This window comes from Triturus cristatus, chromosome 3_2 (genome assembly GCF_964204655.1).
Source record: "Triturus cristatus chromosome 3_2, aTriCri1.1, whole genome shotgun sequence".
NCBI lineage: Eukaryota > Metazoa > Chordata > Amphibia > Caudata > Salamandridae > Triturus > Triturus cristatus.
In genome coordinates, this window is record NC_140584.1 from 134,960,396 (window position 1) to 134,988,220 (window position 27,825).

Sequence of the window (27,825 nt, forward strand, 5' to 3'; positions counted from 1 at the left end):
CCATGCCGTCTCAGTATAATCGACAACTGGGAGATCTCTACGCTCTCTTTTATGTACTAAATGAACATTTCGATAATAATCAGGGAGAGCTAGGAAAACAGGTGGCAAAAGGAATGCTATGTAACAGGTACCATCCCAATCTAGAGGCAGACGCATATATGCCGTCTGGCCACATATGAAGTAAGAATGGCGAGAAGCTCTAAATGAAGATTTACCTTGATCACTATATTCTATTGTAGTAACACATTTACTATGGCCCATATGTATGGAACCAACTTTTCTCACACATAATTCACCCTTAACTGGGAATACTGACATAGTGGGCAGAATTAGTTCAACTTCGGATTTGACATTTAAAATCATAAGATTAGGCGTAAAATTACCTAATTTATACACTTCATTTTCTAAATCAGTTCCTGTTCTACTGGGGTGACCCTCCTTATTAGGGTGACAGATTTTGAATAAAACTAGATTCAGATTTCCCCATATCCAATGTTGTTGATAAACTGCTGTGTCTGGGTCTATGGAATTTAATAAACTAAACCATGCTCCACAGGAGCCATTGTGTGTGAACGGATGTGGAAAGAAAGGCAGAACTCCTTTGTTATTCTGATAGGGAGGGAGTCGGCCACACACCCAACAATTGGTGGCATTACTAGTCTGATGGGAATGATGTAACATACTAATGAATGTGTTATTACGCAGCGCAAGTCTATAGGACAACTCATGTGGGGGTAGGTCACTAAAAGAATGTTCACCAGTTATATTGAAAGTACGTTTAGAAACAGGATAATACATATGCAACAATATACTTGCAGTAACTATTAAAAAACTCAAGGAAAACAAAATTAATAAAGTCACAATACAGTGGTTACGCAGTAATTTACAATAAGCATGTCGTTTCATTATGATTCTGGACTCTACATCATTCAGACCTAAGGGATACATGTCGGGACAGATTCAACCGCTTCACCTTGGAGAGGACTTAAACAATCAAATCGTCCGACAGCTTGGATCTGGACCTGAGTTTCTGCTTATAGAGTTCGGTGCTACTGGCCTCAGCCAAAGGTAGCTTTGAGTCAATGGGGGAAGACACACGGGAAGTACTGTTTGTGTCAGGAGGAAGTCCATGAAATTTTTTTATATGGCTGGAATGCACCCATCCTTTTCTTCCTTCGATCTTCACAGCTGTTCTGGTCGTCAGCAGGACCAACTTAGGAAGCCTCCACCTTGGCTCCAGTTGGGTTTTCCGATCAAAATTCCTGACGAGGACATAATCACCGGGAATTACGTCATGAGGTTTCACCTCGGTGTTGTCGGGAAAAGCTGCGACTACCTGTGAACGACAAGATTGTAGTGCAGACATCAAGGAAGCCAGGTAATCTGTCAGCATATTACAGTCAACATCAGTTATTTTACGGGGTATAGGCGTCCCCCACATATTCGGTGGTCTACCAAAGATCACTTCATAAGGGGATAGCCCTGTTCGAGAGTGTGCTACCATTCTCATGTAGAATAGCGCAACTGGTAAGGCTACTATCCAGTCCACACCTTTTTCCTGACATATTTTAGACAATCTGATTTTTAAAAGTTGATTATGTCGTTCCACGAGACCTGCTGCCTCGGGGTGTCGGACACAGTGGAATTTCCACTGATATCCCAACAAAAGTGAGACATGTTTCATTAATTCGGATGAGAAAGGCTGGCCGTTATCTGAATATACAATACGTGGTAAACCGTACCGTGGGAAGAATTCTCGAACTAGCTGCTTGGCAGTAGTCGGGGCAGTGTAATCTGATACGGGATACGCCTCTGTCCAACGGGAGAGAGCGCAGACAACTACGAGAACATATTTGAATCCTCGACAACGTTCCATCTGAATATAATCCATCTGGAGGACTTCAAAAGGATGGTCAGGAGGCTGAAATCCACCCTGCTCTACGGGAACACTCTTTCCTGGATTAAACTGACAACATATCATACAGGTACGAACTTTTTGTTTAGCTGCTGCTCGTAAATGTTTATTGAACCAAATGTGCTGAATGCTGTCTAGCATAGCCTTCTCTCCTAAATGTGCTGGACTGTGAACTGTAGCTATAATGGCTTGAACCATGGAATCAGGGAGAAACCATACAGATTTCTCCTTCGTCATCCACCCTTGATCTGTCTGGATCCCTCCTAGTTCAGTCCACTTCTTTATTTCTTCTGCTGTGGCATGTGTCTGTATGTCAATTACGTCAAGTGTGGGATCCTTAATTGTCATACACTGTGTTGGTGTCTGAACTATTGGCTTTGTCATGTCTAATGTGCGATTCTGAGCAGTCTGTTTAGCTGTTCTGTCAGCGAAATCATTGCCTTGAGAAATGATATCAGTAACCTTCGTGTGTGCTTTACATTTCATAATCGATATAGCAGTGGGTAGATGTATTGCGTCTAACAAGGCATGAATGAGGGGTCCGTGCTGAATGTGGGCACCATGGGAGGTTAAATAACCTCTCTCTCGCCACAGCACGCCGAAGTCGTGTACAACTCCGAATGCATAACGTGAGTCAGTGTATACATTAACTTTCTTATTTGTGGCTTGAATACAGGCTTGCGTTAGGGCAATAAGTTCTGCTGCTTGGGCTGACAAAGTATCTATACAATTTGTCTCAATAACTTCAGTGTCTGTTGTGACTGCATACGCGGCCACTAAATCTCCTGTACTTGTTCTCATGCACGATCCGTCTACATACAACGTCAGGTCTGGATCTAACAATGGAACGTCTGTCAAGTCTTGTCTAGGTTTCGTCTTTATTTCAATGATTTCAACACAATCATGAGCTAGTGGGTCTGTTCCAATTACAGGTAATAGTGTAGCAGGATTCAATGTATTACACCGTCGGATCTCTATGTGTGGTTGAAACAATGTCAGTTCATAACCGGTAAGTCTTGCTATGGTCAAGTGTTGTGTTTGTGTTCGGTTCACAAGAACCTCTACTGCATGTGGTACTTGTACTGTCAATGGGTGTCCTAATACTATGGCATCGCTTTGTCTGATTGCTAAAGCTGTCGCTGCCACTGATTTCAGGCATGCAGGCAAAGCCTGAGCTACGGGATCTAATGTACTGGAAAAATAAGCACATGGCTTGCGTGATCCTGCTTGATCCTGAGTGAGTACTGACAAGGCAGTACCTTCGCGTTCTGTAACAAAGAGTGTAAAATGTTTGCTATAACATGGTGTTGCTAAAACAGGTGCTTGACATAAAGCTTCCTTTAGGCTTTCAAAAGCTTGTGTATGTTCCTGAGTCCAAGGGAGAACAGTCGATGTGGCTGCCTCCTGTGTGGTTAGCTGAATGAGTGGTTTTGCTAGAAATGCGTACTGAGGGATCCACTGCCTACAATATGAAGTGAGGCCTATGAAAGCCCGCACCTCCTTTTGTGTCTGGGGTATTGACATGTTAGCAATTAACTGGATGCGATCTGGTGTAAGCTGCCTTCCCTCCTTGGACAGCGAGTGACCAAGATAAATAACTCGCTGGACACAGAATTGCAGCTTAGAAGGAGACACCTTGTGCCCCTTGTCGGCTAGAAAATGTAAAACTGTCAGAGAAGCCTTTTCACATTCAGGTCCGCTTCTCGCGGTGATCAGCAGATCGTCGACATATTGAAGCAGTGCAGTATTGACTGGCATGTGGATACTGTCAAGTTCTCGTTTCAGTGCTTGGCTGTAGATGCTGGGGCTTTCTGTAAATCCTTGGGGAGCGCGTGAGAATTTAAAACTGCGCCCATTTAAACTGAATCCGAACAAGTATTGGCTTTCCGGATCTATTGGGACGCTGAAAAAGGCATTCTTGAGATCGATTACAGTAAAGAATGTTGCTTCGGAATCAATTGCTGTCAACAATGATGATATATCAGGGACCACAGGGAATTGTGGTACAATACACTTGTTTAGTTCACGCAAATCAATAACCAATCGGTACACTGGTGGGGCAGTAGGATCAGTTCGTTTAAGAATCGGAATTATCGGTGAATTACATACATTGGAGTCTGTTTCTACAACTACTCCCTGGGCAATCAGCTCATCAATGATTTTCAGCAAAGCCACTACAGCATCATGCGGTAACTTGTATTGTCGCATTCGTGGTAGTACCACTCCTGCTTTCAGTGTGACTCGATAGGGTGTAATGTTCATGCAGCCAACATCCGTAGGGCCTTGTGCCCATAGATGTACTGGTAAAGTCTGTAGTCGGGGATCCATGTCTCTAGACACATAGTGACCTTTAAAATCACGCAAAAACAACCTTACTCCTTTCGGAGAACAACATATTATGGCTCCTAGTGCTTTCAGAGTTTTAATTCCTAACAAATTTTCTGGGCATGATTTAGTAAGCAATAAATCTGTAGTTCGTGTCAAAGGTCCTATCGTAAGTGGTAGAGGCTGTGATACTTCATTAACAATAGGTTTTCCCGAAAAACCAAGGGAAACATTTTGAGAGCCTGAGAGGGGTGCCCCTGGAACTTCACTACGTTTTATTGTTGTTCGACTTGCCCCTGTATCGAGTAAGAATTTTCTATTTTGACCTAATAATTCACTATGTACATAAGGTCCTTCTTGATCTACAGGAATCTCGATAAGCGGTAAGTCATCTTCCCTCTCTAGGCTGGTTCATGCGTAACGCTGATATTCAGGGTATTCATACTGTGCAGTCTGATACATTTGTCGTGTTGTGGTTTGTGTGGCAGTAGCAGGCAACGGTGGTGCAGCTGGCACAAACTGTATGGGTTGCTGTGAGGCTGGCATGGACTGTTGCTGAACTGGCATGGACTGTCCATGCTGCATAGCTCCTTGTTCATTCTGATCTTGTCTAACTAATCGTGGTCTCTCTTTTGCAATACCTGTAGCTATATTACGTTTCAGGACTGGACAATCATGTACATAATGGCCTAGTTGTTTACAGTAATTGCAGGTTCCTTTTACAGGAACTGCAGAATCACCAGAGTGTGTCACACCCTTTTTGTGACCATCTGCTGGTACTGTCTGAGAAACTAGCATTTTCATTTTTGTATCCTTCATGCGTCTATGCTCGTGTTCTTGTTCATCCCTAATTCTATTGTGATGATACTGTAACATTTGTAGCATTTGCGACGGAGTGTTACTTTGCCAGGTACTCTCGAATTTCAATATTCTATTCTTTACTGGAGGTAATGCATTTTCCACTAATTTTGTCACGAATAAATGTGGATATGAATCACTACTTGCTTTTATACCACTATTTATACCAAAACATTTTTCAAATCGAGCATAATAATCGCTTGTGTCTTCATCTTGCTTTTGTTTGCAGGCTGTGATTGCACCCCAATCTTCCTTTTTTGTAGTTAATAAACGTGGCAGTACCTGTACTAGTAAACCTGGTAACAGTTTAACTTTATCCCCGAGCCCTGAACCTGCAGTTCGGGCCCTTTCTTCCTCTGCTAATGCTGTCCAGTCTATCTTTTGGTCTCCCACTTCCCACTCTTTTTCTTTCAGTTTTTCATAAATGCCAGCAGGCAAAAGCACCTTTAATATCGTCATAATATCAGGAAAGGTGTACTCTCCCATTAGTAACATGTCTTTAATTTCTCGGTGGAAACCCGCTGGGTCTTTATCATGACTAGGTACTACTTTCTTCATTTCTAATAATTCCATTTTTGATATGGGTGTGTAAACAAATACACGGTGAAACTCATTGTCTTCGCCTTTTATTGGGTGCACTTCTCGTAAAGGATTTTGTCTATCCATATAGTACGGTGCTCTTTCTCTGCGGGGCAGCGAGAGAGAATCCGGACTTACAAAAAGGACATACTGCTTACGTGACACTAATATCTCTTTAATTAGCTTGTTACTAGAACCTCTCCATCTGTACGTGAGTAGTTCCGTTAATATATCAGGTAAAGGACCAGGGTCAGCATGTTGGCTCTTATATAATATAAGGAGTTGCTGAATCATATAGATTCCAGCTAAACGTTGTTCATCTGTACTGAGATTTAGAAACGTGTGTGCTACGGTCTCATCACCGTATTTTTCAGGACTAACAATCCAGTGAACGGCTGATCTGGCTAATTCTTGCTCATCCATGGAATCGAGGAGGTGGTAACCCCTTCGTTCTCGTAGTATTTTATCAGCGGCTTGAAACGAATGTTCAGGAGACTTCAGATTTATTACAGGCGTCGGATACGTTCTATTTCTTTACGGATTTTTTCGGCACATGGCTATTATACAATTTTGTTTATTGTGTCTCCCTTCTGATATATTCTGACTCCATCTTGTAAGAGTAAGCATTGCATTCGGGTCTACCCCTGGACGATCTTGATTTCTGATTACACAGTTTATGAGGAAACGTAACAGTTCCCCCTGTATCTCTACTTTCTGGAATTCCATAGCTCTGTTAATACATCCTGGATCTCGTCCTGTTTGAACAAAATGATATATGTTATCTAGATGCGTAATCATCCCTGGTAACCTTGCTAAATACTCTGCGGCTCGCCTGATACGTAATGATGCCAGGACCATTTCATCCTCTTTACCAACCACCGGGTCATATCTACAATTTACAAGGAGTTCTTTAAGCGTACGTTCACTTACGAATTTAGGTGTACGTGAATGCGCTGACTCTTGAAAAACAAGTTTATTTATTCTAGGTGGTGTGAAGGTAATGCTAGCCCCTCCCGTGGCCCCATCTGGGGCGTCGGGTGTGAATGGGTTCGTTGAACGTGACACAGCAACTATGGGTGTTGATACCCCTGTAGAGTCGACTGCGGAGACAGATGCGGAAACAGATGTGCTTGCCGAAGCTTGTGTCGGGACTTGCTGTTGCACGGGGACAGATACCTGATCCTGACGTTGAACCCCTCCGCCAGACGGTCTATGTGGTGCGGCGTTAGCATACTCGGGAGCTGCGTCGTCTAGATATGAGGAAAGAAAAACATCTTCTGCGGTTCTGGGATGCCCTTTTGGATGTACCTTAATTGGAAATAATGGGGGTGGCAAGTCTTTTGGTATCTCTGGAGCAGCCTTAGGTAATCCTTCGGCTAGTAGGGGATACATACCATTCATAAGAGCATTTCTTTGTCTATTTACTTGTTCTGATTTCACTCGGATACCTTCCTCAATTAATAGATTTTCTTGAACTTTATTTGAACTTTCTTTACTCCTCTCTTCTTGTCTACGTGCTTTTTCTGTTCGTCTATGAGATTCTTTACGCCATAACTCAACAGCGTCTTTCTGTGACTGTCTGACCTTTCTTTTCCATAACTCTTCCTCCACTTTCATGATGCATTCTGCATCCCAGGTTCCCGCTACGGGCCACCTTTGACTTTCCGGCAATCCCTTGGTATAATCTACCCATAGATCAAGAAACAATATGGCATCTAAGCCATGTTTATGGTACATAAAATGCCCTGGAGTGTCCCTAGGAGGAATAGGAACTGCTTCTTCAAGCACCCCTTTTCTGGTAGTAATCTGTCTTAACTTCGAGAAGAGCGGCATATTTACAACTGATCTGATACTTACTCTTGAATTTTCTTAATACGAAAAACACAATAAATGAACAGTGAACAATGAACAGTCATTCATACCACAATATGCAAGACATTTCTGAATACTTTAAACATTAAACATTAAACATTATAACAATGATCGACAATGATGACAGTCTGCCTAACTCATCACCACGCTGAATTCTTGACAATAACTGAATACTTCGGAATACTTGATATACTGCTAAACAGTACATATACACTGCTAAACAGTGCAGACCGGATTTGTGTACCCAAATCCGTCTTGACCGGCACAACCTATGTGCGCGTCAACACGCCTCCCCGGCGATGGTACTCACCGAGTAGCTCCTTGAAACGGAAGGCCTCAGAGAATGGACAGGACTCGATAACTGCGGACAGCGGACCCTCTGGACATCGGGATTTCGGAAAAACCTGGTGGGCCTCTGTATACCTCGGATCTTGCTCTCTCAGCTAGGCTCTGGTCGGGATACTTCGCACTTCTCACCGCCTCGTCTGGGTTGATCGCAGCCTCAGTCGCCCCCGCTTGACCGGAGGGAGCTTACAGGAAATCCTGCTGGTACGCGTTTATGGTCCGTCCAGCTGTGGCAGGAGACCGGGCCTGCAACGCACCGCCGGCGCGTGAGATGAGAAAGTGTCCCTGTTCGGGCGCCATTATGTGGTAAATAAAAATACCGGACTGAATTTCATACGGAATCTTAAAATAAAGTAAATAGCTCAAAATAACAAGAGGCAGAATCCGTGGTATAAGAGGTTTTCTAAATGGGCTTTATTCCATTCAAAATGGCCGACTCGAGTCGCGGCCTTCAGGTTCCGTCACCACGAGGGTTCAGGAAGTGAAGTACAATACTTTATTGACAGACATGTATTTTTATAATAAGTGCATTACAATGAAACGAATGTAGAAGGCGTAACATTTGATGAGAAAAGTGACAAAATAGGTACGTAATTGAAACTAGGCGTAATAAGGAATAAAAGAAACATGATTGGTTAAGATTATCAGACATAGGTGGATCTATAAGATAATACTTGGCATAGATGCGCGCGCGGCATCATGACGTGTAATTGACGTGCAACTAGGGGGTGAAGGGGACTTGACATTTAGCTCTACATGTGGAGACGAAAAGTCTGGGGGGTCAAGTCAACCTAATCCCAAATCATATCTACCATCCTATGTTTAGAGAACTATGTTATCCACAAGGAAGGACTCTCGGACAGAATCTATTCTATACTAACTGTGTGTGCGTGTACAAGCGTCTAAGTGTCTATATGAGATGCGAGGGGCAGAAAACTTTCCATGGCAACAGGGCTATGAATCACTTGCAGGAGGACGGAAAGGCTGAGTCCTTTGCTTGTGAGCTAAAGGAAATGTTTACCTAAATTACTGGACAGGAATGCATCGGCTGAAGAGCAAAATAGATAATTCGAAGGTGAAATACAGCTTCTTGGCAGGCATGCGAAAACTGGCCGAGGCAGGCACCGTTAGCTGCACAGGGAGTAGGACAAAGTTCATGGATACAGATGCGAGCTCAAGCTGAAGCTGTCAAAGACAGAGAGCAGGGAAAGGCTTTGAGGACAGAATCGGGCCTACTTGCCTGAACTGTAAGAATGTAGTAACTTAGCCATATAAAGTCGGTGGCCTTTCATGTTTAGGAATCGAATATCCAGCCCTTTGATGGCGGATCTGACAGAGAACATGTCGACGGTAGACACACATATGTTTGCGTCTTAGAAACTGGAACTGGAGGGAACATACATGTACTTGTAACATGCATATAGAACCGTTGGGGTCCAAGATAGGGGACATAACTGATCAGGAAAATCCACATTTCCACAATAACCATAAACCCTTCAGCAACTAGTATCATAGTTCCCCCTTCAAACGGCTTCCCTCACAGCAATAAAATGTTTGAACCATGCAAACATCTGGGCAAACCACTATCAAGAAAAAAACACAGCAATTTGTTTTTTTCTGCCCCCCACCCCAATAACCCACCCCTTTTCTTCTCATTTTGCCTGCCGTTGCAGTCTTCTCTACTGATAACCTCTCCCTCAAGTTTACCTCTAAAGTCTAACCCCCATTGCCTCTGCCAACGCCTCTCAAATCCGCATCAGATATAGATCCTTGCCCATAGGGGACAAATGCACCCTGTCCTGCCAGACAAAACTCACTGCTGCGTACCTCCACTCTGGATGCACAATCCTGCCACTTCCTTGCCCCCTGCAAAACGTACGCAGTTCTCTGTTTACTTTCTTCCTGGCCTTATCATTTACTGATGTCTTCTTCACCCCACCATTCTCTCCTTGGTATCAGTTTCGGGAATGACAAAAATGCCCTTGTCCAGTTCAGCTTGACTCCTCTCAAATTCTGCTTCATTACCTTTAACAGTGCCCAACCTTTCATACGCCCCAGGTCATTCTCCCCTTGGTACACTACTAGTACATCCATAATGCAATGAAGACATGGCTTGGTTGTAATTATGCGCAGATGAGTGCATGCCCAGCAATTTTATAGTTAGTGCTACGAAGGAAATAGGGTAGCCACCACCCCTTCTTTTATCAGGAAATCCTGAGAACAATATCTACAGTATTCCTGAGTATTCCTAAGCAGCCCCAATTCGAAATGTACAGTGACATATGTTTTTTATTATGCACAGCACAATGTAGTCACTGTTTTAATTTTTTCTTATTTTCTTATCTTTATTCGGTTCCAAACAGTTTCTACAAATATAAGTATGTTCTTCATACACAGAAAAATACATACAGATGTAACCAACACGTGTTTCCTCAACGTGGCAAGTTTGCCACCGACGTCCACAGGGCTACAAACAAAAAAATAAACATTATAATCACTATTATATGAAGAGTCATGTTAACCCTATATTCTAAGTATATCATAAAAGCCAAACTGTGGGCATAACAACAGAGCCGTGATGCCTATTTAGGCAACACACTAGAAAGTGCACCCATATTTTTCCTCTTCCCCCTGACAATCTAGTAAAGTGTCTCAGGCTGCACTAAAAATTAAATGTACACATCAACCAACCAATTACAAAAGCCCCAAAAATGATCAAATCCATGAAAACCATTCCTTTGTCTTTTAAGCCACGTGCATCATATTTTCCGCAATTTCACTCATCCTAAAACAAATAGGTGATTGCTGCGTGGTATTCCAAATCACTCAGACACCTCACAAGTAACTCAAATCACTTGTCTTACCCTCATTCAACACATTCTCTCCCAATAAAAAGTTCGTTTAAATCTGCAAAATAAAGAAATATATTTTACATATTAAATAATACTCCTTAACACAACCACTCATAGCATCCACCGTATTATCAACCTACTAGTATTTACTGCACGTTTCCATACCGTACTAGTACACCCAGACAACCATTCCTCTCCAGTAACCCGTTAAGTAGAGGTAATAGCTCTTGTCATCGCCTCAACCCTTTCACCATACCATTGCACCTTAGCAGTCTGTACATCAAACCCCAACTGAGTTTCTTGTCGTCGCCTTAAAGTTTGTTCCTCTGCCCATTTAATGAATGAATGGCCCACAATCCAGACCAATAGTTATTTTTCTCAGTCTGGGCCCGGTACGGTACTGAGCCTATGAGAGACAGCATACATTCAATTAATCATGAAATCTCTTCCTCCCCGCCTCCCTTACATACCATTTATAGCAATATGAATGCCACCTACCCAATTGCTTTATCCTGTCCGCAGACCAACCCCTCCTGCCTTCCTCCGCGGCCGCCCCTAAGAGGAATGAATGAGTGACAAATTCTGCTGGTGGCAAACCCGGTGCACTGCCGGTCTCCTAAGTACTGCTAACAATTGAAAAGACGTCCCTTTAGATCATCCTGATTCTGAAATACCCTACTCTGAGCCCTTCCTGTCTCCCATCTGAAATTGGAGCCCAGATACACAGGACAAACACACTGTACAGGATAGTCCTCTAATATAACTGTCTTACCCATAGCCCGTTGAGCAGTTTTAGACCTTTCCAGCAATTTCACAATGTTGTCTCTTCTTATATACACATTCTCCCAGGCTAGTCCCCCAGCGTCTCTACCCCCCAACAATTCAGCCTCTCAAAATGTGCCAAAAAACATCCAGCTCATAAACAACGTGAACAGCTCCGCCTCGCAGGCATCATGAAACAGAAAGAGCAACTCTCCCATTACCTTCTATGCTACTGACCACACTAGCAACTAGCATCATTGTTTCTTTCCCTCCATTGAGGGTTTCTCTGGCCCACCCCGCCAATAGCCTCTTACCCATCTCACCTGCTGAGAAACCGTATCCCTAAAACTGCTTGCCTATGAATCAGTGCTTACCAACTTACCTGAAATTGTAACCATGTTAATGACCTTTGCCTACCACATCCAGGATAAACTTTATCACCTCCTCACCTCTCTGTCACTCCTATTCTATCCCTTGCTGTTGTGCCCCTGATGCCAAAATCTCTACCCAGTCCTTCATATATGCTCATCTTGTTGACTGTGCTAGTGAGCCTAACACCAATCCTGTGACTCTTATCTGCCATACTTCCTATGGTATTGGTATCTTTTCTTCATCTGCTCCTACTGTTAGGCCCCGAAACCTCTGCCACAACAAACAAGAGAGGAGAGTCTACAATGTTATTGTCTACGTCTGGTACATGAATCGCTCTGAAGAAAATATTGTACTTTAGACAGCCCAATACAAAGATCCTCAACTGCCTAAACAACATCATGTCTTTGGCTGATTGTCTATTCCCTATTCCCCACATGCACTGCTGCCATGTTTTCCATGTTAGCAGAACTGCTTTATCTGCAATTTGATCACCCCATTCAAAGGGGGCCACAACCAGTGGAAACAACTCTAGAAATAGTATGCTCCTTCTTCCTTTCTTTCATGACTGAGGCTACTGTTCTGCGCACCAGTGTCCCCTCAAGTAGAGACCAAATCTAAAATCCTGGCCACATCAGAAAATACCTGCATGCCCTATTCTGTCCTGTACCAGACTCTCTGCAACAATATACCATTAAATTGCTCCAGAAATGCTTGCCACATTCTCAAATCTTCCTTCACCCCTGCTGACAGTCTCCATCTTTGGTGTGGCATGCTCCCCCTCCTAGTTCAAGGCCCAGTCTTCTGCCCGTACCACCCTGCACATGAAATTAAAATGTCCTAGCAGTATCTCAACCTCCCTCACATGCACATTCCTCTTCACCAAGAAGTTATCCAGCAGAACTATCATTGCCCACCTCTTATCATCGGACAACCCTGCTTCCATCTTTAATGTGCCAATTTCAATCCCCAGAAACTACAGCGCTGTGTCAGGTCCTACTGTCTTCTCGTCTGCCAGAGGTACCCCCACATCCTTCATCAGCTCTTAAAAACTATTCAGCATCCGCTGACAGTCTGTCGAGCATGGGAGGGCCCGCAAAAAAAGAAAACATACAGGTAACATGTCACTGTCCTGTCACAAATGTGAATAACTATTTCAAAAAGGTACTGAGACATTCAAACAAGAATTTGAAAAGCCAACTTGATGTCAGTTTTTGACAATTGTGCTCCTTTCCCCACTGAATTCACCAAGTCAATTGCCACATTGGCTGATGAGCAGGTCACCGAGGACAAGTCCTCTGCTTTGTAATCCTTTACCAAATAGCCTTGAGGCCATGATAAGCGCTGTATCAGCCGGAACTACCCTTGTTCTTTCTTTGGTACCACCCATATTGGAAAGACAATCAAGTTCTCTAATACCCATATTTTGTATGTACTTGTCATTCTACCTGCCCTGCCCTCTGTCTGAAGCTTGTCTCTCACCACATGCCGATGTTCCTTTGCTGATTTCAGGTTATCCTTCTATTTGCTCTCACGTGGTTCTCATAATTCAGTTGAAATCCCATCTCAAAACACTCCTGCAACATGTCGACATTGTCTTCTTTCTCATACCCTCATAGCCAGTATGTCAGTCTCTTCAGTTTAACTGGCATAAGAGCCCTTTCCCGCAGTTCCCTAAGCCCCTCGAGCCCCCCTCACAGATAGTTTTTGCCAGGAGCCCCTTGCACTCCTTACATCCCACCTGGAACTCCACCTGACTGAATGAACTTATGTTGGGCTGCACACTTGGAACACTCATGTCCAAATTTTGAATATTCTCTTGTGCAAGATCCCCTATTATATGCCCAGCATGCCCATCTGACCAGTCTGACCTCCCCCGTATGCCCCCACCCCTCCCTGGGTAAGACACCCCTGAAAGGGCCTATACACAATAAATCCCCACTTCAAATTTGATCTTTTGTGGATGCCATTAAGGGTGTTCCCTGGGGCTTCGTAATACCCATACAGGGCAGTTTCTTTATCTTCAATTCTTTGCTCTCTTTCTTATCCCCTTTATTTTGTCTTGTCCTTCCTTTTCTTTCTCTGTTACCTTACCTGCCCCATATTTTAACCAATCCCTTTGTCTGCTACATAAATACCCTTGCTCAGTCTTGACTCATCGTCCCCCCTTCCAGCATGTCGCCTGTATCTACTCATGTTGAAACTATCCCAGGTTTTCTATTCTTGTCTAACTGCTTGCTTGGGTGTGATATCGGTGCATGCACCAAAGGTTGCTGCTCTGCCAATCTTGCCTCCTCCTTTGCACTGCCTGCTGCCCCTTCCACCTCTATCGCTCTGCTCTGCAACATACTCGCAGATTGCAGAAGGTTCTTTATCCATGCTCTTGCCCCAATCCCAGTCCTGAAGCCCATCACTCTCTCTCTGCTCTCAAACTTTCTGGCCCACTCTCTACCAAGTCCCCTTCCTCTAGATCATCATCATCATCATAGTCCAGTATGAAATCCACGTGATGCACTGTGGCCATGTGTGGTAAGAGATATGAACTCCTCATCTCACCAAGCATCATTTGCCTGTTTTACTTGCCTTACAGAGGCCACTTCACCAAACTGTCCTCCTGAAAATACATAGGAGGCCCCACCAGACCTTCCTTTACCTACTATGCCTGAGGCATCTCCAGACCTTCCCCATCTCTTCCCGGTCCCATCCATCGCTGTTTTGGACCGTCTGGTCGAGACCATGCCATTGCTTCCCCTCAGGGTCTGAGAGCCACAGTAGACTCTTCCAAGTCTGGAACGACGTCTTGATCTGGAACCCAATCACACTCAGTGAAGGCTGGTGTGCTGGCTCTTCTCCTATCTTTGGTCCCCTGCAAGCTCTGCTTTGGCACCAATACCCATTTCCTTTCACTCCAGTACTCTCCCACCCCCTTTTCTTGCCCCACTTAGCCTTCCAGTCCTCTTTGTGCCACCTGACAGGTAGTACATTTACTCTGCACTCTGCCTCAGTCTCACTTCCGATCGGGCACCCAGTATGTTCCCCCCCAACGCCTGAGAATCTTCCTGACCTCTTGCCAGTCTCCCATACACTCTCATGGGCTTGGTTCACTCTCCCCGAACCAGTCACTTCTCCTTCTCTCCACCCTGGTGCTACCTCCTTCTTCTTGCCCTCACTCCATTCTAGTAGTACAGCCACCAGGGTTGAAGCAGTGCCCTGAATAGACTCTATGTTTCTTTGTACCCACTACTTGTCTGCGCCCTGCTGGTGGGCCCCGCATGTTGCCAGCTTTTCCTCCTCCTTTCTCGCAGCCTTCAAAGCTTCCTGTTTTGGAGCTGTCTCCACCTTGTATATGTCTTTCATCTGGCACTGGATCCCACTGTGCCCTGCACTTGGCCCCCCTGGGGTTCTGCTCACCTTCCTGCCTGCCTCCCATCTCTCCCTGCCCTTTCTCTGACCTCCCGCCTCCTTTCCCCGCATGTCATGCAGTGCGGGGCTTACCACTAGCCTCACGCTCGTGCTCACTGGGTGGGCTGACTGCTCTGCCCTGCTTCTTGAACCCCGCAAGCACGAGCAACCGCCCTGCTTGTCCATGCGCTCCACTTTTGTCCGCCTTTTCCTGTACTGTCTCACCCAAGGTACCTCCCCTAAAATTCTTCTTCGTTCACCTGGCCTTACTCTACCAGGCACTGTGTGCAACATCTATAAAATGGTGCTTGGTAGACCATTCTCACCGCCCTTTATAGCTAAGCCTCGCTTCTGCCTAATAAAAACTGCCTAAACTCGCCCACAGTGCTCTGGACTGTACCACCCCACTCAAAAGTGCCAGGGGGCATATCGGCCTTCAGTTGTCAGACCTCAAACGCTTATTAGAGGTGAATAATATAGCTGATTGCATTTGGCATGAAACAACATAACTTAACAAGCACGTTTTAACATTTTAGATGTTCTGCAACTAAATTACTATGAAATCCAAATGGTTAACCTGCTAAAATCTCACAGTCTGGAGTAAATCCTGTTCATCTGCTTAATGGCATGCTACAAAAGGTTTAATGGCAGAAGCAAGGGGTACTGATCATAAATGTAATGTGTGAAATTAGGTTTTATTTTTATTGTAGTCACGGCTCAGCATGAAGCCTAATAATGGCTTTAGGGCAAAATCATCCCAGTGCTGCCAATACTACAGGGAAGAAATAATTGCTTTTTAATTACATTTACCAGCATAAATAGTTATGGCTGTGTGACTTGAGAGCCTCTGTCGCAGTGCTACACGAGCATTGAAACAAAATCCCAGAGGCATCGAAAGAGGACAGGGCTCGTGGCAGCCATGTGGATGCGGAAGCTTTTCTATAACAAAGATACGTATTCTTACAACATTCTTGTGCACTTCCCGCCATGGACTTCATTTAGGGGTCGCCGTAGGTTGCAGCTGTGAGTTTGCGACCCTTGTCATGTGGCTTGCAACCCCTGGTTTTATCAAGGCTTAAGCAAATCCACGAGAGACTGGAGGCCCCGGATGTTAGCTTCCCTGTCCCATGGGGTTGCATCATTGCAAAGTAACTATTTGAAACGGTAATGCACCTTTTTATCAGTAAGATGCCGCAGGTGTTTCATTTCGACACAAGTCTCCTTGCCGTGACAATGACGTAGTATCGGCAACACTTGTTACAATTTTCAAACGAGTCAGCAGAAAACAGGCTGTGCTGCAGGACAAAGAGCTCGGGGTCGGGTCCCTGCTGCCTCTAGCAATGATGTTTTTACAATAAAAAAAGCCATGATTCCATTAAGACTGCATTTTTACTGTAAGATCAGCACCTGCATTTTGTTCCCTCGCTGTCTAACATCCAGAGCAATGTTATGTATAATTCTCAGAGCATGACGCCCAAATAAAGTACGCTAGAGATTTCACTGTGTCTTTGCTTATTTAAGCAATCCAATCAGCCTGAGTCGCAAGCAGATAGATGCTTCTGCTCTGTGTCTGGAAGAGTATTAGGGCACGATAATCGCTTTAAACCATCTAAAAAAGTGAAGTGTTCTTAAATGTTGCAGAAGTTGTTGTGCTTTTTAATTTTCTTTTTTTGATACCCGTGGTAGGTTTTGATCTGTGGGATTTGGGTGGAGTGTCAAAATAAAAAGCAATGGAGCGTTTCTATTAAACGTGCAGTACATTTTCTATATGTCAGTTGTGTAGGGGGCGGTGAAGAATGAATAAATACATTGGGCCATATTTACAGGGAATTTGTGCCTCCATTGTATCACTTTTTTTGATGCCGCTGCTGCACACTCCATATTTAAAAAGTGACGCATTAGGCCCAATATATCATTTTTCTCAGTCCTGTGCTGTGTTTTTTCCTGCGCCACAACTGGCTATGCCAGTTTACGTTAATCATATGCAAGGTAGGCGTTCCCCCATAAGATCCAGCACAGAACTGATGCACCCATATTTAGAAGTATTTGGGAAAGTGACACATCCTTGGCAAATGACACGCAGAATCAAAAATGCATCTAAATCCCTGCGCATCGGCAAACCAGGTGTAAAAATGACACATCGGCATTGGTACATAAGCAGAACATACCCAGAGCACTTAGGCAAGCTGAACTGTGCCATGGAGCTACTCATACTGCAGATTGAAGCAGGAAGAAGATGACAACACCACCACCATCAACACAAAGACAGCGCAGGAGAAGGGAGCGGACATACCGACAGAGAATGACCCCCATTGACTTCAGGGAGGAGGCGGTCATCACCCATTACAGGCTCAGGAGGGAGCCAATTGTCCTGCTCCTTCACCAGATTGCACCAAGGCTGCAGACAACATCCCAGAGGAGCAACAACATCCCTCTGCGGGCCAAGCTGATAGCAGTACTACACATGCTGGCGTCTTGATCATTCCAACCCACCACAGCCAAAGAGGCTGGAATGTCTCAGCCATCTTTTTCGGCACCCTACTTCCTGGATGCCGTCATAAGCCTCACACCCCAGTACATCATGTTTCTCAACACACAGCAGAAACAACTGTAAAATAAGCAAGGCTTATATGCCATTGCAGGATTCCCACGTGTTGGGGGAAATGCACTACACATGTGATACTTGTGCCTCCTGCGGCTACATCCAACCTTGATGACAATAGAAAGCACACATATTCCATCATCGTTCAGGGAATAGTGGACCATGTGGGCATGTTCATCAATGTGCTGGCAAAATACCTTAGGAGTGCTCATGATGCAAACATCTTCAGACATTCCATCATAAACGAGAGCTTCCAGAATGGGACATGTGGGAATGGTAAGTACATCTCAAGCACATGCCTGACCTTGTGACAGTTAATTATGTAGAATAAAATATCCAAATTTGTGTTGGGGTGAATAAGACAGTGCATATGTAGCAGCAGGGCCGGACTGGGAACAAAAGCCGGCTCTGGCAAAGTGCTCGGCAGGCCCCCTCCCCGCCCCCCCTCTCCGCCCCTTAGGGGTGCCGCCGAGCTCTTTGCCAGGGCCGGTTTTCGGCCGATTTTGTTACAGGGCCGATTTTGCAGCTATGCTGCAAAAACGGCCCTGTAACAAAAACGGCCCCCAGGGTCCCAATACCGGCCCCCACCGGTGCGGCGCACCGGGGGATTGCCCGGTGCCCGCTACGGCCAGTCCGGCCCTGCGTAGCAGGTGTGGCCCTATTACTTTCACCATACTATACGGCACATGTGCAATACAGCCCTCCAAGTCGTACGTGTTAAGATCTGTTAAGCCACTGTGAGCCTCATGTACAAGAGGCCTATGCTGCTGGAGCGTACATTTACATGATGCTCTAGTGGAGCAGTTATCTCAATCATATCTACGAGGCAACGAATAGTCACCCTGTGTGCCTTCGCATGGCCTCATAGATATGGACTGAAGCAAGGCAGTTCAAGTTTCTGCATTGCCTTACTCTACGTCAAGAATGTGTTCCATGGGTCTTATGGTGGGTTTCCCCATACAACACCAATGTGTTTTGACACATTCCCAGAATTACAAGGACATGCGAAACTGGAATTGTGTCAAACATGTATTCCTCCCCAGGGGATGTGTAACAAGGAGAGATAACTTAATTTATTCTCGTTATTTACTCCTTCTATCTGTGCTCAGCACACATAAAAGAAGGGAAGAAGGATCCATTGTTTGTTTTTGTGCAGAATGGTGTCCCTTACTGCATAACACCAATTTAGCCCACAACGCAGACACACCTGTAGCATGGTGCAAGGTTACTTGTGTTGGCACTAGTGACCCATCTGTGATCTTGCGCATGCAGAAGGAACACTAATGAGCCATATGTCATTATTATAGCACATTCCTGCCCTTTCCTTTAGACGCTGGGTAGTGTAACTAAGAGACTTCCTGTGCTGGACTGTGGCAACAGCCTGTAAATGAGGCCATGCATGTGTTTCAAAATGGTGGAAAGATTCTGAGCAATGCAACACTATGTAAAATGCTGTGTCACCATACCGGTTTGTAAGAAGGGCCTTCATTTCTGTTGTCTGTGCTACCAGACGTAACTCTCATGGTCATGTCATGTATCTAACACCTGTGAAAATGATTTTTCTTCAATATTAGGCTTTCTCCAGGTCATGTGTACAATAGAAAATACAATACTCATCATATATACACACCTGCCATACAATGTGCAATCCATTTTGTACTACACAAACCAGCTCTATCCTCCAAGGGTACTGAGTGTGCAATAAGGTACACCCTCATGCAAAAAAGTACAGCTCACAGGAAATGCAGCCATACATATAATGTGCCTGTCTTGTTGCAATGCTGCCATTTGTCTGCCAGTGCAGGCTGCACACCCAGGACACTGAATCATGTTGAAAAATATGTCTTAGACTGTCCTCAATCAGTACAGCGCAAGACTCCCACATATCTCTCCCCTTGTGCACTGTCAACACAGTGGACACAGTGCACTGCCATGTGTATACTATCATGTCTCACAATGACATGCACTCACTAATCTCTCCATGACAGTAGTCAATAAACAACAGTGACTACTACTGTTACATCTAAATGTGTGTGAATGAATGACACAACATCATCTGACAAGCCTAAATTTGGTAAAGTCTGACATGTATTACTTCAGCAATACCAATAGTAGTCCCAAACAAATATACTAGAGGAGTGTGAGACAAGTGTTTCCTCAATGTTTAACTGACTCTCCATACTAGGAAAGATTCACCATGTTCATGGAATTGATAAGCCCAAGTATTAGATATGATAAGTTTATCACACAGGCCAGTATACTTGTGTGTGTAGTACAGTGTCAGTCATACCCAAAATGAAAGTGCGTGTATGCCAAACAATGCCAGGACACATCTCACACTGTTTGCAAAGTGTATGAGTCATTCAGGACACAACAGAATGTAGGTGAATGTGGGCACATCAACCATCATGATCATTGACTGATTCTTTCCCTCCTGTCTTTTCAGCTGACCGATTATATGGTCTGCAGCCATGGCTCATGACCCGACATGCACATCCCCAGACGGATGCCCGGCGGAGGTACAACTAGGCACTTAGCAGGACCCGGTCCATAGTGGAGTGGACTTTGTCCTTAAATCACGCTTTCTCTGTATGGACATGTCCAGGGGGATGATTGTTGTACTCCCCCCCTGTGGTGTGTAAAATAATACTAGTTTGCTGCATTTTGCACAACATATGTGTGCAGACCAATTTCCTATGAGGCGAGTGAAATGAGGACCATGAAGTTCAGGAGGATGATGAGGAGGAAGATGAGGACCAAGAGCAACATGCACCTTCACTTTCTGGGACACAGTGGAGAGACCAAATTGTGCAGCATTTCTTTGCAGATACACGAGCCACATCAGTGGATGACAAATATATGGACTACATGTAAAAGTTGTTATAAAAAGAGAAGTAATGTATAAACACTACCATTGTGTTAGAAATCTTGCTTCATAGTTACTGTAAACATAAAAATACTTGCATCACAGTTGATAGTAATTGGCACACAACAAAGGTATGCAGCAATATGTAACAGACAGCGATGGACAACATCATATAGATAGAAAATTGTTTGCATGCCAACAATCTGTGCCAAATGCTGTTCCATTGGAAAGACAGACACCAAACACAAAAAGCAGTCTGGGACAGTTTGGACAGGTTATGATAATGTGTTCTGTTGCAGTGTAATGACTGTCAGACATCCGACCAAAATCAAAATGGTATTCTAAAGTAAATAGAATACAATGACTGTGGTTGTGTGTTGTACAGCTAGCCCTTTGTATAGCCCCGTACTTTTGGAGGATGGTAGAGTTAACTCTTAGTCTGATGACTGTGAACTGAGGCACATAGTATGTGCATGGGAACACAGTCCAACCCCTAGTCTACATATGCCACCTCACTTTTTACTGACACATATAATATCCATTAGGACATCTCACATCACACATATAAATGCTAAATAGTCAACTGTTCCAGTGCAAGAGTGCCTACCTAGTACCAAAGCGTCCACACTTGGCCCTCTCAGAAAAGATGTAATTGGAAAAAGAAGGGATATATCCTATCTTGTTGGTGTGTTGCACTCAGATACAAACAATGGGTACACTCCTACGAGTACAGTTTTAGTGTGATTGTACAAATACAACACAAAGAGTCAGAATATGAAACTTTTGGCCAGAAGCAGTTTCAAAATGCAAAGTTCATCCAGCCAAGGTACCATGCACTGATGCATTCTAAGTCCTAGTGGCAGATTGTGTCAATAAATGCCCAGGTGACCATTGTGTGTTAATGCATACCCACATCCTAAGTTGAAGTAACCCCTCAATATAGAAACATACTGTGATACATGCCGATAGTAAACATATTTCTCCTTGAAATAAATCAGACTCCTTTTGGCTACACAAGCTGGCCTCATGATCACCAAAATGTAGACAAAGCTTTGAGGCAAAGACAATGCGCATTGGCACTGTGCATGTGCCACACATATCCTTCCTGACCCAAGCACATACAGCAGATGTTTTTGTACCACAACATGACATGCTGGCTGTTGGTAATGACTCTCTAGTAACTGTTGGCATGCACATACCAACAGGTGTCATGTATGCCTAGACACATCAACAGCAAATCTAGGCAGTCAATCTGTCCCTTGCATGCAAAATACACTGTACAGTGGCTGAACCAGCCACTGTATGTCACTCCCTGAGTAGGTAATGCAGCCAAAAGACAACCTAGGACAGCTATGTATACAGATATGGGACTAGGCACCACAGGCAGGTGCCGCTGGTGTCCCATGGACGCCTGGTGGCACAAGCCTCTAAACAATATCCATGAGGCCATGCTAAGTCACCCTACGTGGCTCATCCTGGCCTCATAGTTATGGAGTACATGAAGGCACCCCAAAAGGCTGCCTTGGTTTCATACTGGAATCCGTTCCGGGGGGAGGGACGGGACCTGGGCATTCCCATGCATTCACCCGTGAATTGCATGCATTCCCAGATTTCTTCAGGTCTGTAGCCCAGGGATATAGGGGATTTCACCACCCATCACTGAGGATGGCGTAACGATGAGAGAAATATGTTTGTGACCTCGTCATTTTCTTGAGCTAAGTGTGATGAAATCTACAGCACACATACAGGGAAATTCCTTGACAGCTTGCTAATGTGCTGGAATGTATCCCTTCCGGGACATAAATAATCCTCCCTGCAATGCCAGCACCCAGCCACCATGGTGCAAGGGTGCCTGTGTTAGTGCTAGACTGCCTGAACTGCATCAGTGCAAGGAGAGTGAAGAAATGCTCCACATCTTTCATATATACAGGCCATATCTGTCCTCTCCATTAAAAACAGCTGAAACATGTCGACCACAGATGTATGGGGTCACTACACTCTTATGATATCTCATTGTTTTTAACCTTGCCATAGAACCAATAGAATAAAACACAATTGGATCTGGCAGGCAATTTTATTCTTAAGCACAATCCCTATACAATAGATCAAATGCTCTGCTTACAAAAGCGTTGAGACCACCCACTCACACTAGGTGAGTAGGACGTGGGTCCAATGATGAAGCAAGCCATGGGTGGTACCTGTATGTGAGGACCAAACAATTACATCCTAAAAGCTGTATAGATCACACCAATTTATCTGGGTGTAGATCTTACGCTTTGATGAGATATACGTTGGTCCACTCAACAATCTCGCGGACAAATTTGGGATTCAAATAAGCACGGGTAACCCTCTTTAGTGTTATAAAGTAATACAATTTCAGGGGCCGAGTGTTCCAATCCAAAATACGGTTCTCACTCCTTCTAAGTGGTTACCCACATTTAAACATTGGCCTGCTATTAGCCCAGACTGACTAAGTAGTGCATGCCAGCCCCAGAGGTACTTCCTGCCCCACCAGCTCTGTGCCGGTTGAGTTTTTAACAGGCGTTCCAGGGTATTACTGGCACACATATGCGTGTGCCATACTCAAAGGGCCTCTTTTCAAACTCGTTGGTGCAGGGAAGTTCAGCAAACCATCATGCTGTGCTGACCTGCATCAAAAATAAAGGGCAGAAACAGGCCAGATTAAAGATGTACGGGCCCTTCCTGTCCTTTTGGCCTGTGCAGGGGCACACATTTATGGCATTTGTCAACACTGGCACTCTTCCACCATTTCACAAGTAGATATGTATTTGTACTCGCTCCACATTTTGCACGTATGGTTCCTGATTTGGTGCCTCATATCTGTGCACACTTCAACCTGTGTCATTAAGGCATGTCAACTGTGCCATATTCTTAATGCTAAATGTACAGACTTACATAGACATTTGCTAAATCAATGTACTGTGCTTCTTATGCCCACAGTGGATGTGTTCTACATTCATAGTGCAATGTAGCATGTTATGTCTTGTAGGTGGTCCAGACCCATACACCAGGGCTGAGGTAGATGGCTTCAAGGATCCAGATGCTACTAGTGAGTGTCTCCTGACTGCTTACTGTGTTGTAAAAGAATTGTGTGTGATGTTGGAGGATGTTTGCAATGATGGGTTCAATGGTCATTCCAATGGAAGTATTTGATGCAGACATGATACATCCCAAATGGCATATGTCGAACTTGCCAGTGCATCAAATATTGACTAATGTCAAGATAGAATTGTAGCCAATATATGCAGGCACAGGTGATGGATGGTTGGGTTACAGAGGAACCATGTGCTAAATGCAATAGTTTGTTAGAGTATATGTGAAGGGATCAGTAGGTGAACATGGCTTGAGATAGAAAACCTCCCAAATGCATGTCAGATGGACATTGCTACTGTAGGCGTCTTTATTGCCTTCTATGTCCATTTGGTATAGAACGTCCAGCCAGGATGTTAGGATTCACACCTCAGTGAAGACAGGCTCGGTAAGGCTAGCTCCCCAGATGTCAGCATTCCACACATGGTAATCCAGTTAAAGGCCTTACTCGTGCTGTGTAATCGCCCATTTACCATAATGGATGCACAGTCATGTATTAGCACTGTCTTCTTACCAGAAAAGCCAAGGTGTGTTTGAACAAAGGCATATCTGCATGGCCTTGTCACCCGATATTCCATGACATAATCCAACTTCTGGTGGTGATATCCAATATGGCCTACAACAAAACATTGAGCCAGGAGTGTACTTTGGCTACCACTTACTACTTGCATCCCAAGATACTTGTGCATATGAGATGTGCAGCATGCATACACATATCCATCATTTGGATATGCACAGCGTTGATGTACAGTAAGGTAAAAGCAATAGCTGACAATTTGATTTAGGAACAGACACTAGGCTATGTAGAAGGACAAATCCCAATACTTAAACTGCATGTGACGATCCATGAATTGGTTCTCCCGGGATTTAGAACAGTGTATATAGGAGAAGTATCCGACATCTCTGACGTGAGTTAGCTAGCCAGCCTCCATTCATGTTTCAGATATCTTCAAGAACATACATAACACCTCCAAAAGGAGAAAGGATCCTAGGGAAAGTTTAATGACCAACCTACAGATTTAATCCCCAATACAGCTAATAACAACTACAAAAGAATCTGGTGGTCTGGGAAAAGGGAGCAGAAACCAAGTAATCACAACACACAGGATTACAAACACCCAGCAAGTATCCAAAGTGTAATGAAAAAAGATAAATCCATTAGGAAAACCGACCTTCGCGAAATGATAGGATTTCCATCAGCTACCAAGAGTGGTCAGTGTCATTACTTGGATATCCTTCCTTCCTACCACGACTCCTCTAGATCACAGAGGGAGGTCATGTGGATCGGATTACGACCAGGCCACAGAAATGACAGCAGGAGGAAGTGTAAGCAAAAGAAAAGAGAGACCACTTCAGTCACCTCCTTGCAGATTTCAAGAAAGTGGATATCTTGCTGGGTGTTAGTAATCCTGTGTGTTGCGATTACTTGGTTTCTGCTCCCTTTTCCCAGACCACCAGATTCTTTTGTAGTTGTTATCAGATATCTTCAACACAGTAAGTCCATGTGGCCATGTGTTGGGAGTTGTGTCCTTGCCACATCAGTTACACATTGTGGAGTCACAATACATGTACTAACCAGATATTGCTCATCTCACCTAGGTCAATGGCTATGGGGTCAAGTCGGTGGCAGGCTGTAGAAGGAACAGAAATGAACAATTTGAGACATGTGTATCATACCTTGTGTACACTACAGCTTTGTTCCAAAGCATGCTCTGTATTGAAATGGGTCAACCTGCATTTGGCCAGACAATGCCATTGCAGTCGCCTACTTTGCTATCACTAGTGTTCTTTGGCCCTGTCAAAATTTGAGAAGTTAATGTATTTTGCCATGGATGGTCACTTCATACTTCAAGATGATTAATGGGATTTTGGGATGGCGCATGTGATGTTTGAAACTATGAGAAGCCTTATGATGATTCACACAGTTACTAGTGCAACTTTGTTTACTTTTTCATTCCACTCCAACAGTCAACATGACCAACCAGCAAAGGAAGAACAGCCTCATCCACCTCATGGACAAGGCATTCCACCGAATGGCAACGCACTTTGTGGAGTAGAGGGCTGTCGCGCCAGCCCGAATGCCCAGCCAGGACAAAGCCATGCTGCCGCTAGTGACCAGGGAGGTGCCTCAGGCCCTGTGCCAAGCAAATGCACCAGCCTGCACACAGGCCCAGCAGTGCCTCCGTCCCAACCCACTGAACACAGTACAACCTTCGAACTTTGATGATTAAGGACATGTCTGACATGATGCTCTGGGTGGCTGCACTGCAGCACAAGGTGGACCCCGCAATCCAGTTATTGCAGACTCTCAAGCAGGCTCTTGACAGAATTGAGGAGCAAATTTTGGCCACAGGGAGCCTTTCTGCCCTTCCCCATGTTTTTAGTTTTTGTTTTAACTGTACTGTTTTAATACCAAGGTTTAGGGATGGTTAGTGTAGGCATAGGTTGGGTTATGTATAGTAGTTTTAATAGGCTATGTCGGTTGGGTTAATAATTCATAATAATATAAAATATTAAAAAGAAAATTTCCCAAAACAAAAAAAAAATTGTGTAGGTTTACATGTTTAGGTCGTTTGTGTATAGATGCAGTTTATGTTCTATTTGACGAAGATGTGTATTAAGGGGGGTGAGCATGTCGTGCTATATGTGTAGAGTAAGTGTTAGATTTGGGGGTCTCTTATTGGCAGAGGTAGGTACCTTTGACCAAATAGGGACCATTGCGTCTAGTCAGGGTAAGGGGGTACACTCCTAAAATAGCCCCTGCTCACCCCCTTGGTAGCTTGGCACGAGTAGACGGGCTTATTACAGAGGCAGTGTGTAAAGCATTTGTGAACACATACAGTACCTCAGTGATAACACTACAGATGGACACCACACAAGTTGTATATTAAAAATAAGTATCTTTTATATAGACTTAACACAAGACCACAAATGACAAAAATCCACAATACTGTACTTAAAATGGTAGAATTAGCTTAGTTCTCTTTAGATGTTAAAATGCGTCACTTTGAGTTCAATGTACCTTAGGATGCGTAACGCTATACAACTAAAGTGTTGTAGGGAAGGTGATGCGTCGGGTCCTTACACGCAAGAACGGTGATGCGTCGGGTCCCTACTGATGCATAGGGGAGGCGTGGGTTCTTCTCTGTGAGGGGATGTGATGCACCGGTTTCTTACTGCGCTTCCGTGGCGTTGCGGCACGCAACGCCGTGATGCGATGAAGATCCGGTACAATGCGACAAAAATTGTGTCTTCTTCTTTATGCGAAACGATGCGTGCACGCCCGACGGCCGTGTGGCGACTCAACAATACTTCTGAGCCGCGACAGGCATGCGACACGCTTTCCAGTGATGCGGCGGCATCTGATGCGACGTCGATTCTCTTCTCCGGCGATGCCAGGGGCTTCGGCGGCCCTGCGGTGATTCAGCGATTCTTCTGAGCCGTGACAGGCCCTGCGACACGCTTCCCGATGATGCAGCTGCGTCTGATGCGACGTCGATCCTCTTCTCCGGTGATGCGTGGCGCTACGGCAACGATGCGACAACTGCAGTGGTGGCGACACGCTTCTCTGTTGATGCGGCGGCATCTGATGCAACGTCGATCCTCTTCATCGGCAATGCGACGACAGTGGCTGCGTCAGCGACATGCTTCTGCTTCGTGAGTCGTGCTTCCAGCTCCTTGTGACATGCAGTCCTTCAGAAAGCCTCCCACAGCAGCAGTCACTTCCAAAAGAACTCTTGCGGAGCTGGCGGGTGAATTCTGTTGTCCCTGAGACTTCAGCAGGAGGCAAGCTCTCTCTCAAGCCCTTGGAGATCCTTTACAAGTTGATGAAAGCACACACAAAGTTCCTCTCTCCTTTCTTTGGCAGTTTAGGCAACAACTGCAGGCCAATCCCCAAGCAGCACTTCAGCTTAGGCATAGTCACTCCTCAGTCTCTCTGGTTCCTCTCCTCAGCAAAGGTTTCTTC